The 13,380-nt window shown below is 36.3% G+C and overlaps 1 protein-coding gene and 1 pseudogene across 4 annotated transcripts in view; one reads left to right on the forward strand and one right to left on the reverse strand.

Annotated features, from left to right (window-relative positions):
- Positions 1–13,380, forward strand: part of CTNNA3 (catenin alpha 3) — a 1,736,704-nt gene that overhangs the window by 369,132 nt on the left and 1,354,192 nt on the right. The window lies entirely within an intron of this gene.
- Positions 10,411–10,903, reverse strand: LOC132350194 (small ribosomal subunit protein uS14m-like; annotated as a pseudogene).

Here is a 13,380-nt window from a genome sequence, read left to right on the forward strand (position 1 = left end):
CCCTTTATTAAATGCTTTTTCTATTGTTCTAATTTGGGTGTGTCATCTGTTTACTGATGAGATCCTGATACTCTTTCCTACTATATCATAACTGGTCCCAGAAAAGAGAACTCAAAATAGAATTTTGGAATTAGTTTTATTGTACATTTAAGAAGTGTAGAGGAGAAAAATGGAAATGGGTAATTCACAGAATGTGGTGGCATTATAATTATTCAAATTATTACATGGGATGAAGTATAGATGGAAGATAGAGTATTGGGAGATCAAGTGACTGATACTTAGTTATATGGCAGTGATAATAGACTTAAAGATTGTGGAGTCCTTTGGCTTCTTCTTACGATTCCAAGGAGGGTAAATAGGTAAAAGGAATAATTAAAAACTGTGAACATACAATTAAGGACTTGTGTAGATAGGTAAGAAGCCATCCACTGCAGAATTGCAATGAAGGAGACTCTCATCTCCTGTAGTTTTAGGGCAGATGTGACTGAGTAACCTCTAGCCTTAAACCTAACTACCACCCACCTCTCTACTAAGAAATCTAGCCCTTCAGTACATAAAAGTCTTCTACTTGCCTAGCAAACTAATGCTGATTAACCTTCGAACCCACCTTTGCCATCTCTCACTGACTCAACATAGCCTAGATGGGGAGGTGCAAGACCTACCCCGAGAGGAATAGTTTATACACTGAAAGAGTTCAAAACCTCAACAATCTGTATTGGCACATGCGGGGAGTAAATGCTAAGGTCTGTCAGACTAAATTCATTGACATTGGTGTACTCACGTGGACTTTGGGAATTAATAATATAATGGCTTGGGCACTTGGAAGAGGGCTTAATAATCTATGAAGTATATTAATTGAAGCCTGAACTCAATGATGACCTATAGTTAATGAGGTAGAAATGTTTGAGATTACCTGGCATACTGTAGAAGAAGGAGTTCAATGGTTTAGCGAAATGAAAATCCTGGAATGGATTAGCCAACTTCTAACCATACTCCCTAGGAAGGCCAGATGATGCTCTTTTGTTAAAGCACTAAAATGCATTGGTAAGGGGGATGACAGTATCTTTGAATAACTCTGTGGTTGCTGTCTTCTGTAGGAAGGAGATGATATTGGGTTATACTAGAATAGAATTAGATTCTCTGATCCTAATAGGATTGATGGGGGTCTTAGAATGATATAGATCAGCTGGTGGCCGTTAATCATTACAAGCAAGATGTCTGAAACTACCACAAGAAGCCACAGGGATGGGTCTTGACTTACAGATATCTCTGGGAGTGGTTCTTAAACTTACTGTGTATCAGACTCACGGTGGGCTTGTTGACCCCATCCCAGAATTTCTAATTTAATAAGTCTGAAGTGGGATTTGAACATTTTTAATTCTAATTGAAATTCTAATCAGTTAATGTTGATGCTGATGGTCTGGAGATTACACTTTGAGAACCACTATTCTGTAGCAACAGCTAATTGATTATGCAATTCTAAGGATAAAATACATATGCATCCTTCCAATGTACTACCTGACACATATAGGCAGAAAAATCCTGCCTTGTGGCAGGTCTTGCGGGAAGAAATGGTAATATTAGTGTTTTGGATATATGCCAATTCACATCCCAGAACCTCTCTGATGAGGGAGAGGCCAGGCCCCTTTGTAAAAGGACCTTGCAGTGTAGCTATGGGTGTATATTATACACTTTTATCCAAGCTATCTCTAAACATATTCCTCTGATATATTAATAGAGGAGAAAAAAGCATGGACCTGATTTATGGATGGTTATTTATGGTTTACTGAGACCAGCTGTAAATAGATACGTACTACACTACAACCCCACACAGGGATGACCCCCTGAAAGCCAGTGGGAATAGGAAATCTTCACAATGTACAGAACCCTGCAGTCTTCTGTCGGGGTGACTATATACTGGAGACAGGGAAATACTCAGACCCTCTGAGTTATTAGATTCTAGATCAAAACTTATACTGATCCCCAGAGACCTTAAATGCCATCGTACTAGTATACCAGTCGGAGTAGAGATCTGTGGAGGTCTTGAGATAATAGATAATGTTCTGAGTACAAGAGCAGTTCCCTATCCCTGAATATATAATGGGAGTAGATATAATTGGTACCTGGCAGAATGGACACATTGGTTTTCTGATCCATGGAATGAAGGCTATTATGATTAAAAAGGGCCAAATAGAAGCTCCTGGAATGACATCCCCACCTACCCAAGAAAGAAAACCAAAAGTAACGCCACCTTCCTGAGGGAATTTCAGAGATTAGTACCACCATAAAAGACTAAAATAAAATTATTCATGTTTAATGTGACTGTTTGACAACTGCCAAAGTCGTATGGGTCATGGAGTATGAGAGTATAGTTTTGTACACTTGCTCAGGTGGTGATGCTAATTGCACATGTAGTTCCAATTGTGGTATCTTTATGGGAGTAAACTAGCACAGCCCCCTGGAAGTGTTATATTTTCCATTTCCATTGGTAAGGAAAAATTCGAAGTCATTAACATTTATATGGCAGGGACAACAGTGTATCTTTACAGTTTTACCATAAGTAATATTCAACTGATCACTGTCACACATAATCCAGAGGGATTTTGGTTTCCTTTATATCCAATAGAACATAAAGTATGTATATTACATTGACAGTATTATGTTAATTTAAGCTAATGAGCAGGAAGTAGCAAGTATCCTAGTCACCTTAGTAACACACATGCATGCCAGAATATGGGAGAAAAACAAGTCAGGCTATTTTTCTAAAGTGAGAAACAAATTATTACACCTGCACCTTGAACCTTGTCCACCACCAAGAGTGAGGCATAATGCTTGGTGAGCCTCTTTGAATTTTGAATGCAATATGTATTACCTTTAGGTAGGCTGCTGCTGCACATTTACTAGGTAAACTTTAAGGCTGCCAGTTTGAGTAAAGCCAGGAGAAAGAAAGAGCTGTGCAGTAGGTCCTATCTGCAGAGCAAACTGTTCTTCCCATGAATTTTATGACCCAGAAAGCTTGATATATTCAATATGTATGTGCCAGAGATACTATTTGGAGCTTCTGGCAAATCCCAAAGGAGAATCATGGCATAGACCCCTCCTTTGTCAATAACTATTTTCATTTGAAAAGCAATTTTACTGACTTGCTTATGGACCCTAATAGGGACTGAACACCTACCTGACCACAGGGCACAAAGTGAGTATGTGACCTGAACTGCCCATCATGAACTAGGTGTTATCTAATATCATGAGCCATAAAATTGGATGTGCCCACCAGCATCTCATTATACATCAGATGTGATGTATCAAGATCAGGCCTGAAAAGGCCCAGAAGGCACAAGTTAAACTGCTTAAGTAGGTGACATTCCCAAGGTACCCGGTCCTGCTACTTCTCTGCCTCTTCCTCAGCCCATACCTATAGCTTCATGGGGAGTTTCCTATGACTTGTTAATAGAGAAAGAAAAAGCATGGTCCTGATTTATGGATGGATTTGCATGGTATACTGAAATCAGTTGTAAGGAATGGGTGCTGCACTACAACAGGAATAACCATGAAAGACAACAGGAAGGGAAATTCATCCAGTGGACTGAACTCTGAGCCCTGCATCTAGTTTTAATTAGGGGTAGAAGTAGAGATGTCCTAAGGTATCAGTATACATTCATTCATGGTCAGTGCCTAACACATTGACTGGATTGTTAGGAACTTGGAAAGAAAAAAATCTTGCGAAGTTGGTGACAAGGAGGTCTGGAGGAGACCTCTTGGAATTGTTATGGAGTGTGAAAGATATTCCTGTCCAACATTAATGCCTAACAAAGATATCCACAGTAGGTAAAGCATACAATTTTTAGGTGGACAAATGACCCCTGTGGCTTGATCAAGGAGTTCCTGTACAATGTGGATATGGTGAATAGAAGTATACAAGGTACAGAAACATGGATTTTCCCTCCCCAAAGTTGATGTGGCTTCCACCAGTTGCTGAGTATACAGCTTGCCAAGATAAGGTATCAACGTTGAACTCCTGATATAGCTTCATCCTCATGGAACCATCTAGCTACCTAGCTTTTTGTGGATGGGGGAGGCAGTGCTGTGTCTTCACAAACACTCAAAGTCCAAGTATTGATTTGCTTTCTCTTTACAGTGCTTCTGCCATTTTTGGACTTATACTATGTTTGATACATCTTCATATTATCTCCATAACATCACCTCCAATTAATAGGGCTTCTTATGGTGTCAGTGATCTCAAGCTCATAGAATTTACTAGTCTTGCCGTGTATATATTTTTCAGAAACAGCTGGCTTTGTAGAATGGTGGCATGGCCTGCTAGAGGCTCAGCAATAGAGCTAGCAGGGAGATAAGACGCTGTGAGGCTGTGATGCTGTACTACAATGTGGTGAATGCCTTCAGCCAGCATCCAATAATGTTTTAGAGAGAAGAGGGAAAAAAATCATGCTATAACTTTTGACTATGTTCTCCTCCCTCAGAAACCTCTTCATTAAGATAAGTTTTATAATAACAATAATATCTTACAGAGTCATTACTTAACCCATACCTCACTTTTGTCAGAAAATTTTTGTTAGAACAATACATTTAACTTCTATCTCCCTGAAAAATTCAAGACATCCACAATGTCTACTAGGAATCCTCCCTTAGATGTGGCACTGCTGTGAACTACACACCCCGAGCAATCATAAGTGGTGCTTCTGCATTTGTACAGTACACTCCAGTTTTCAAAGCTCTGTTGTATAACATTGCTTATCAGTATCTGATATAAATAGTATAATAAACAAGGTTTAACAGAATAAAGCATTAGTCAAAGGTGAATGCCTTCTAACTTAAATGGATTTTATTCAACTATTAATTTGTTCTCATCTGGGATAATTAAAAACCACACTGAAACCCTTAGACATTGAGAAACAACCCCAGTTCTTGACTTGACGGCCTGATTTTATTGATTTCATTTGTTTGTGGCTTTAGCTGTGAGAGGTTGTGTACATTAGAACTTGGCATGGAATCTTCCACTATAGGAACTGAAGACTTTATTTACTCTTAATAGCTGTATCAAGGCCTTTGTGTATATGCAGGTCTCAGCAATTGTCCCTGAGAAACTCTTGGAGTAAAAAATAATCTTTGACATAATTTCCCATATGATTCAGTTTGGATTCCCATGTGACTCAGATGCTGCCAACTTAGAAAGTACATATACATCATACTGTGCCAATGACTGGATTTCCTTAGTTGCTAATGCTCCTCTCTTCTAGTGAAAAAGGCTTTATAATTTTGAAACTTCTGATCTCTTATATGTGTTAATTTTAAAAAGTCTGTTTTCTCCCTCAGAACTTTGAGAAATAACTTTCTTCTTTTTCTTTGGAGTACTTTACTTTCATTTTGAATTCAAAAGAACAATTTTAAATATATGTTTTTTCACAGATGATAGGCATTCAGTTGCTGATCATGAAACGCTTACTGCATTCTACCCAAAACTACTTTACAGAAGGGGCAATTAGTGATGGAGACCAATGCCAAACAAATACACAAATTCTATTCTATTCAAGTTCACTTCATGGGTGGTGTGATTTTAGTGTTAGAATTTCTTGGGTGAATTATGATATTGGTGAGGCACTTAATTCAACTAAAACTCATTGCATCACTTTTTAGCAATACTGCTGAAAGTAACACAAAATTCTGTTTCTCTAATTTGCCTCAGAAATATATCGTAGTCATTAGCAAGCAGAATGAGAATTGCACCTACCAATTACTGAACAAAAATTAGAGCTGTAAATAATGTGAAGCATCTCATTCTAGGCAGGTGACCTTATCTGCTTATCTTCCTACCATGTATAACAAAATAATGGTTGATAAGGGATATTAACAGCTGTTCTAATTTGGAATTAAACTTTAATAAATCAAATTAGTACTTCCCTCCAATAAAAAAAGATCACTGAGATTGATTTAACCAGCAATATTTTAAATCTTCTTTTTTAACTCCCATCTCAGTGACAGAACTGGGAGTCAGTTTCATATAACTCCTTTTCTTGGTATGAATTTCATGTGCCTAATAAATTTGTTTATTTGATATGACATTATGCTTAAGTTTGTATTTATTCTTCTTCTTAAAAATGAAATCAAATCATTTCATTTGTAAAAATATTGCCTGAATTCCTAGTTCAAGTTAAAAAAATTATTCAATTAAGAGAAGAGAAATTTTGGGCAGAAGGGAACATTATTTAGAGAATTACTTTGAAGTAGTTCAATACACTATAAATTTGCAATTATTGGATGATTGTACATATGTAATTACCCTGAAATTGTGCCAATAATGAGTCTTTTTCTCCACTTACATCTTGTCTCCATTGGTATATATTCTCTGAGTATTAGATTTACTTATGCATATTTGAGTCTCTATACACTTACTGATTTTTTAAGCAAACATTTATTAAGTGCCCACTGAATGCTGAACATTATGCTAACACTGGGAGGGGGAGGTGTGTGCAGGGCTGAATAATTATATATAACCATCATTTTTATATAACAGTAAAATCTTTCAAATGGAACCTCTAACCTTGACTGGTGTTATATAAACTTTCAGGGGATTCTTTAGTGACTGGAGTTCATTTACCATGTTCAGGGTCAATTGGACCTAAAGCATTTAAGAGATATAATTTAGAAGGAGAAGAAAACTTAATATATACATTGATAACATATTCCTGTCATAAATAATCTTTAATACTTTGAACTATTTAGAAATATGAGATAGTATCTAGTACAGGAACTATATTATATGAGAATATTTATTAAATGAAACCAAATTAATTAAATTCTGCCCTGTAATAAAAATTGACATTCACCGATAGAAACAGTTTAAGCTGATTGTTATCTGTTGGCTTTATAGATTTTACCTTTACTGGGGCTCCTTCCAACCACCTCTAAGAGGCTCTTTGAAGGAGTTTTTCTCAAAATGTTATGCTGGACAAATCTAATCTACTCATTAAAAAAAGAAAGTCTACTTGATCAAACTTAGCAACTTTATTTTCAAAAATATTCTTTTATATAACCTAGTATAAAAGAAATAGGTATTTAAAAATTCCTTTTGATTTAGAGAATTGCTAATGCTTCTATTCATTATTCCTCATCTACTAAGTCTCTGCAGGAATTTATACAATTCAGTATCCTAACGTGGAATGGTTAATTTTATCTAGTATTAGATAAGGAGGAAGAAGTTTTAATAAGTGCTGATAGTTACCCAAAGCTTCAAACTCTAATGACTCATTAGAGTTACTGGATAACATTAATTTTGATATATGGTGACCACACAGAACATTCTGGGTTAAACACAACTTGAACCACGTGATCTGTTCCTATTTCATATTGCTAATCAGAAATGTTGCTCTTTAAACAGTTTGAACTGTTTCACATTCTTCTATTAATTGCTTACTATGCTAGGTAAAACTAAAACCTTTTTAGTTTTTAATACAAAAATTTGGTGAAATAGTTGTCTCTTAAGTTATATACATTGTAGCTATTAGAAGATAGACCCAATTAGGAGTTTATAGAAGTAAAAATGGGAGGGGGACTGATTATGGACTCTGAAGAGGTAAGACAAAGTGGTGCCATTTCATATCATATTTAACAAGTAACTGTTGTATATTATAGTCAGTATGCTTAATGTTTTAAACTAAATCATGGGGAACCAACTGGGTTCCAGTTTTACTTTTATTTTTCACTGGAAAGCTGTGTTTACATTGATAAATCTTGTGCAGAGGTTATGGTAATATACAAAGTTTTCTTTTCCTTTCAGGTGGTATTTCAAATAATCTTTAGGCTTATTCTAGAAAGATGTTCATGGTAGAGTGTTACATAGTAAAATGAATCCCAGGGTATCAAGTACAAAAACTAAGTATTGTACTAGGGGATAACAAGCTACTTGGGTACTCGTAAGGGTAGATATGCAAGGAGCTTTTAAACAGGTCACAGGAAATGAGAAAGAAATGAAAATAAATCACTTGTTAGAGATAACAATGAAATGAGCTAGAGAGAAGAGAAATGCTCTGTAAACAGGTACATGAGCAAGTGCTGTAGAGACTTACAGAAAATCAGGGGACTAGGTTTGACAATTTCATTCATCTTTCATGCCAAGGCCACAGTTTTGGTCACTCATCAGGTCAGTTACCTTTCCTTTGTCCTTGTACCATAGGTCACACTGTTAACTGTAGCTACCCTGTAAATAATCAAAACTACCACGTTTTGGAAGCTTGCCATGTCCCAAGCTCTGTATTGAGTGCTTTACATATATTATTTTAACTCTTACAGCTATTTTATGAGACAGGTGTTATTATCTCCATTTATAGAAAAGGAAACAGACTTGGAGAGATCAATTTATTACAACAGCTAGAAAGAGCCAGAGGTGTGATGTGAATCCTTGTGCATCTGACTCCAAAGTCCATCCTTTTAAATCTTACACTTCCTGCAATTGGTCACATCATGTATTTTATTACTTAAGAAAGAGTAAATAAATAAGAAGTTTGGAGTCAAAGTCTGGCTATTTCATTAGTGATGTGACCTTGGTAACATTTCTTAACCACCTCAGTTCTTCTGCTTGGAAATGGGGACACAAATAGCATTTATCTTTTGAGGTGCTTATGACGATTCAAAGTGACAATAAAATACTTAGCACAGGCCATGGCACATAGAAGAGTTTTCTAAATTTTACCATTATTATCATTTTGCATATTTTATTAAATTCTTGATTTTGTGAGGCTTTGTATTTTATAGTCCTATAAAAGCAATGTAATTTGGTAGTGAATCTTATTTTCTCTTTAAGGGAAGAGAACTTTCTTTCCTATTTGAATTGAGTAATCTTTGAATCCTATTTGATTTTTATTTGAATCTGGTTTAAATTGCTCCTGAAACAATATTGACTTTTAAGAGAAGTTTGTTTTTACGATGCTGTAGTTTTTTTATAAATAATTTTCTACTGCTTTATTCTATGACTTTGGTTAATTATACTAATATGTCATCATTTATTAGTTTTCTATGGTCCAGACCACATATTTGTTTGGATATTAGCGACTGGAATTGTAAGATTTCTCTGTGTATTATAAAATAAACTAAAAGTATGAGGGAAAAGTTCATACTTAGAAAATCAAATTTCTTCTAATATTCTTAACTAGGTAGTATAGACTTTGGGGAATGATTTTCCTTGGTTGATAAGTTTTTGGAAAAATTCTATATATTCTTATATTCTCTTGAAAATTCTATTATCTTAGTTACTATTTCTACAAGACAATTTAAAAGTATATCACTACTTCTGATCATTAGAGTTAGTTCTTTTTGTAATTTATATTGATTGAAGTCATGCCGTTTCCAACTTTAAGCCCGTTATATTTTGGGCTATAATATAAGAGAGCCATGCAAATAAGCATATGTGTTTATGACTGTATGTAGTTAATATACGCCACACGATTTGGGTAGGTCTGTAATTAACCAAATTAAATCAGAAAAAGCAGATATTACTATATTACTATATTTCTTAACACTTTGGTCATGGGAATTATTGGAGCTGCTGGCATCAGCATGTTGAATAAAGGACATCTCAGTACTAAAAACTGTTTCTAGAGATTCTAAAGACTTTGTTGGATCCATGTTATCTGCTTAAGAAATGATAGGCAATCAAAAGCTGACTGGTGATTTTTCTCAACTACTGATAGTAATTTAGTATATTTTACCCTTTATCCCTACTGCCTTGAAATAAATTTACTGAATGTGCTATCTTTTGATGATTATATCAAGGATAGAAGAACCAGATAATAAATGGGTCCTTAGACTTCCCTTCTTTGTGGGAAGAGATATTTAGGATTTTGGAATATAGGAGGGACAGATATTTGATAGTCTGTTTTCCTTTTTACTTACTTCCAGTCTTCTGACAATCATGGGTTTTGAGATCTAAACCTTAGGTGTAATTACCCTGATCCTAATTTCCTCATCTGTACAAGAGGAAAAAGTGATACTTCCTTTAAGCGTTCTTTTGAAGATTAAATGACATAATTTATTTGAAGTGCCTGGCATATAATGATGTTCAATGAACTTATGCTATTTGTGACCTGGTGTTTTCTTTCTATCTTTTCCGTTTTGTTTTAACAATTATGGCTTTTTTTTTTCACAAAAATATTTTTTTATTACTCTACTCTTCACACTATGCTTGGGAACAGTATGTTTAATTTATTAAATCCAAGAGAAAAGATAATTCACTGACAGGATGAAACATCCAAATTTTTTCATTTAAAATTTAAAAGTAGTTTAACTATAGACAGCATCAGGTAGAGCAGACCTTTATTCTGGACCCCCATAAAAACTAGGTTTTTGTCTATTAGAAAAGCCTCTTCTTGCCAGAACTGGTTTTCCTGCAAGCTCAGTAGGTTCTGGAGCTGATTATTACCACATTGCTCGCTGCACCCCAGACAGTTGCCCATGGTCGGCTAAGTGACAGAAGAAGATATGACTAAGCCTCCAGCGCCGCCTTACACCTTGTGGACGGGACGTCGTAAGACACCGATTTGTGATTCTAATGCAACAGCTGTCCCGGGGAAGGGCAGCAATTTCTTCATCAGCCACTTCCTGAAGGTCTTTTGGCAGAATGGTATTCTTCCTGAGAGAATGGATGTGTAGCCTCTCATCTACATACTCATAGGCCATTTTTCTTCTCTTCACATCACGCAACATTTTCCAATCTACATAGTTACTTCGAACTTGGCCTGAAGCTGATGAAGGAACAACCTCCTCTACAGCTATTGACCCATTTTTCTGCTCCCTTTTGCAGCAAAACGTCTTCAAAGGCTTGTCTATATTTGTAGTCTCCGATTTCTTTCCTCCTCTTCTGTCTTGAACGCTTTCCCTCCCACCACGCCATCGAAACCGCTGTGATCCAGGTCCCAACAATTTCCACTCTGCTAAGCCCAACAGGCAATTCTCAGCTCTTCTTTCAATTGACTTTGAGCAGAAAGTTGCCCACTCCCTGCTCCTGGAGTGCTTCCGGGCCACCACGCTCTCCTCCGTCTCTCTGCTTCTTTCAAGTCTCCTTTGCTCGGCTCCCTTCTCTTAACATTAAAGGCTCTGGGGCCTCATTCCTCGGACACCTTCTCTCTCCACCTACACTCCTTATAAATTGGAGTCAATCTGCAGCTTTCAATGCCAGTCAGCTCTAAGCTTATGAATACCAAATTTACATCTGCAGCTCTGCCCTCCCCTGACTCAGGCCGGAGGAGGGAAGTGGGCAGAGGGAAAACCCTGGGACGGGTCTGCACTGGGCGCTACAGGTGGGAGAATAGTGGGGAACCCATGGGTTTGGAGCTTCAGAGGAGAGGGGGAGGAGGGTATAAGGGGGTGGGCCAGACCTGCCGGATGGTCCGCAGCAGAGAGCCGAGCATGGAGGCCGCTATGTTGTCCCAACAATTAAGGCTTTTAACCAAAATTATCTTTTGCCTCTTGCATAACTTATAATCCAGACCTGACTTATTATGTAGTATGGCATTCTCCAAAGTGGTACCCAGGAGGCATGCATGATGATCCAGTGGGATATATGAAAAATGTTAAAACTTCTAGTGGTATTTAATTTTTATTTAAGAAAATTAAAAAATTTAGGTTTAATAATATTTAATTTAAAGGCTAAGGTTAGTGTTTGTTTATATGTAATGTATAGATAAATACATTGAGTATGAATGCTGAATTTTTCTTTTTTCTGAATGGGAGTGCTTGATCAAAAAAGTTTGGAGATCATTAATCTATAATTTAGTGCCTGAAAGCAGCTTTATGGGTGACAGGAAGAAGAATTTGGAAAAGCTCTTTCTGAAAACTTTCTTGGCGTCCAGAGTTTAAGTAAGTCACAAGGAGGTAATCTAGTTATGGATGTAGAGTGCAGAGGGGGTCAGTGTTAGTGCTTGGTTCTTTTGAATTTTTGGTTTCCTGCAGTGGAACTTCAGTATAGTTTTAGTATAGTTTTGCTGTTGTTGTTGTTGCCATTGTTGAAAAAAGAACCACCTTGTTGAAACCTGGTTTGTTTCACATCTTCTATTAATAAGGTTGCGATTTTATTTGTATGGGAAAAAATGCACAGATAATATATAGTACAAACCCCCTGTAAATAGTCTTATTAAGCAATAGACAAGACCTCCATCTTATAAAATAAATAAATGCAGTTTAAATTGGTTGCTTTGGTACTCAGAAGAGTGATGTAAGGCTCCTTGCTGGGACTGATATGCTGAGAAGATTTTATTACATTTTGAAACACATAAATAAAAGTTCATGCAAAGAAGTAGTCTGTACGCCTGTCATTGGGACTCAAACACATATAATGGAAAGATATTCCATTTAGCCTAACTTCATTTAGGATTAAGACACTTTTGCCCAACTGTGACCTACAGGAGAAATCTGTAGTTCTGTTGGATTTCAAAGCCATTTCACAATGTTGCTTCCAGCAGCAGGATTAACAGTTTTACAGACTAGTGAGTTGTTTATTTTGAGAGTCCATTTCAATGACCATAAACCACTGTTCTTGATATTGATGGTTTACTTAGTAGTTTGGAAATTGTGCATACTAGCAAAACATGAAATGGTTTTAAATTGTTTTTATGAACAGTGTCAATTACAGAATGGGCCAAATTCACTTTGACTGCAGAGGCTCATTACTGTGGAGGTCAAGACGCTCTACCACTCTCAGTTAAAGCTGTTCTTTTTAGTGATTCAAAGCCTGTTTGGTACTCCTTTAAGACTACAACTATACCCTAATTATACAATCATGGAGAGTACCAGAGCCATTATAACCATATGTTTCTCTACAATCCTTGAAACACAGTATAAAATACCAGGGTTCTGAGTAGTATTCTACTTCCCAATATCCAAGATTATATTGGACCAAGAATGAATATCTCTAATAAGTTTTTCAAGGCTGATCACATTATTTGATTACTTGTGGAGGATGCAGATTGGCCTGGCCTGTGAACTGGATATAAATGACTACAAGAAGAAAAACCATCTGATGAATTCAAGTGAATTATATGCTGTCAATTTGAGCTATATATGCATAAGGGATACCTTTTATGGGGACACACAAATTTATTCCAGGAGATGGTTTTTGCTACATTTATATCATACTATATGTAAACATTCGGAAAATATTTGCATGAAACTAACGGCAAATCTGTTGACTGTTAGTCTGAAATGGGTTTCAATATCAAAAAGACAATATATATAAGAAATTTTCTCAACTAGCATTTTCCATGCTAGTTGTCATGGAATAACTCAGCAGAGCTCTTGATTTTTTGAAGATCTCAAAGGAAGTGCCAAGAAATTATATTCAAGGATCTTTAAGGTTTAATAAGATCTAGGGAA

Source organism: Balaenoptera ricei, chromosome 16 (genome assembly GCF_028023285.1).
Source record: "Balaenoptera ricei isolate mBalRic1 chromosome 16, mBalRic1.hap2, whole genome shotgun sequence".
Lineage (NCBI taxonomy): Eukaryota > Metazoa > Chordata > Mammalia > Artiodactyla > Balaenopteridae > Balaenoptera > Balaenoptera ricei.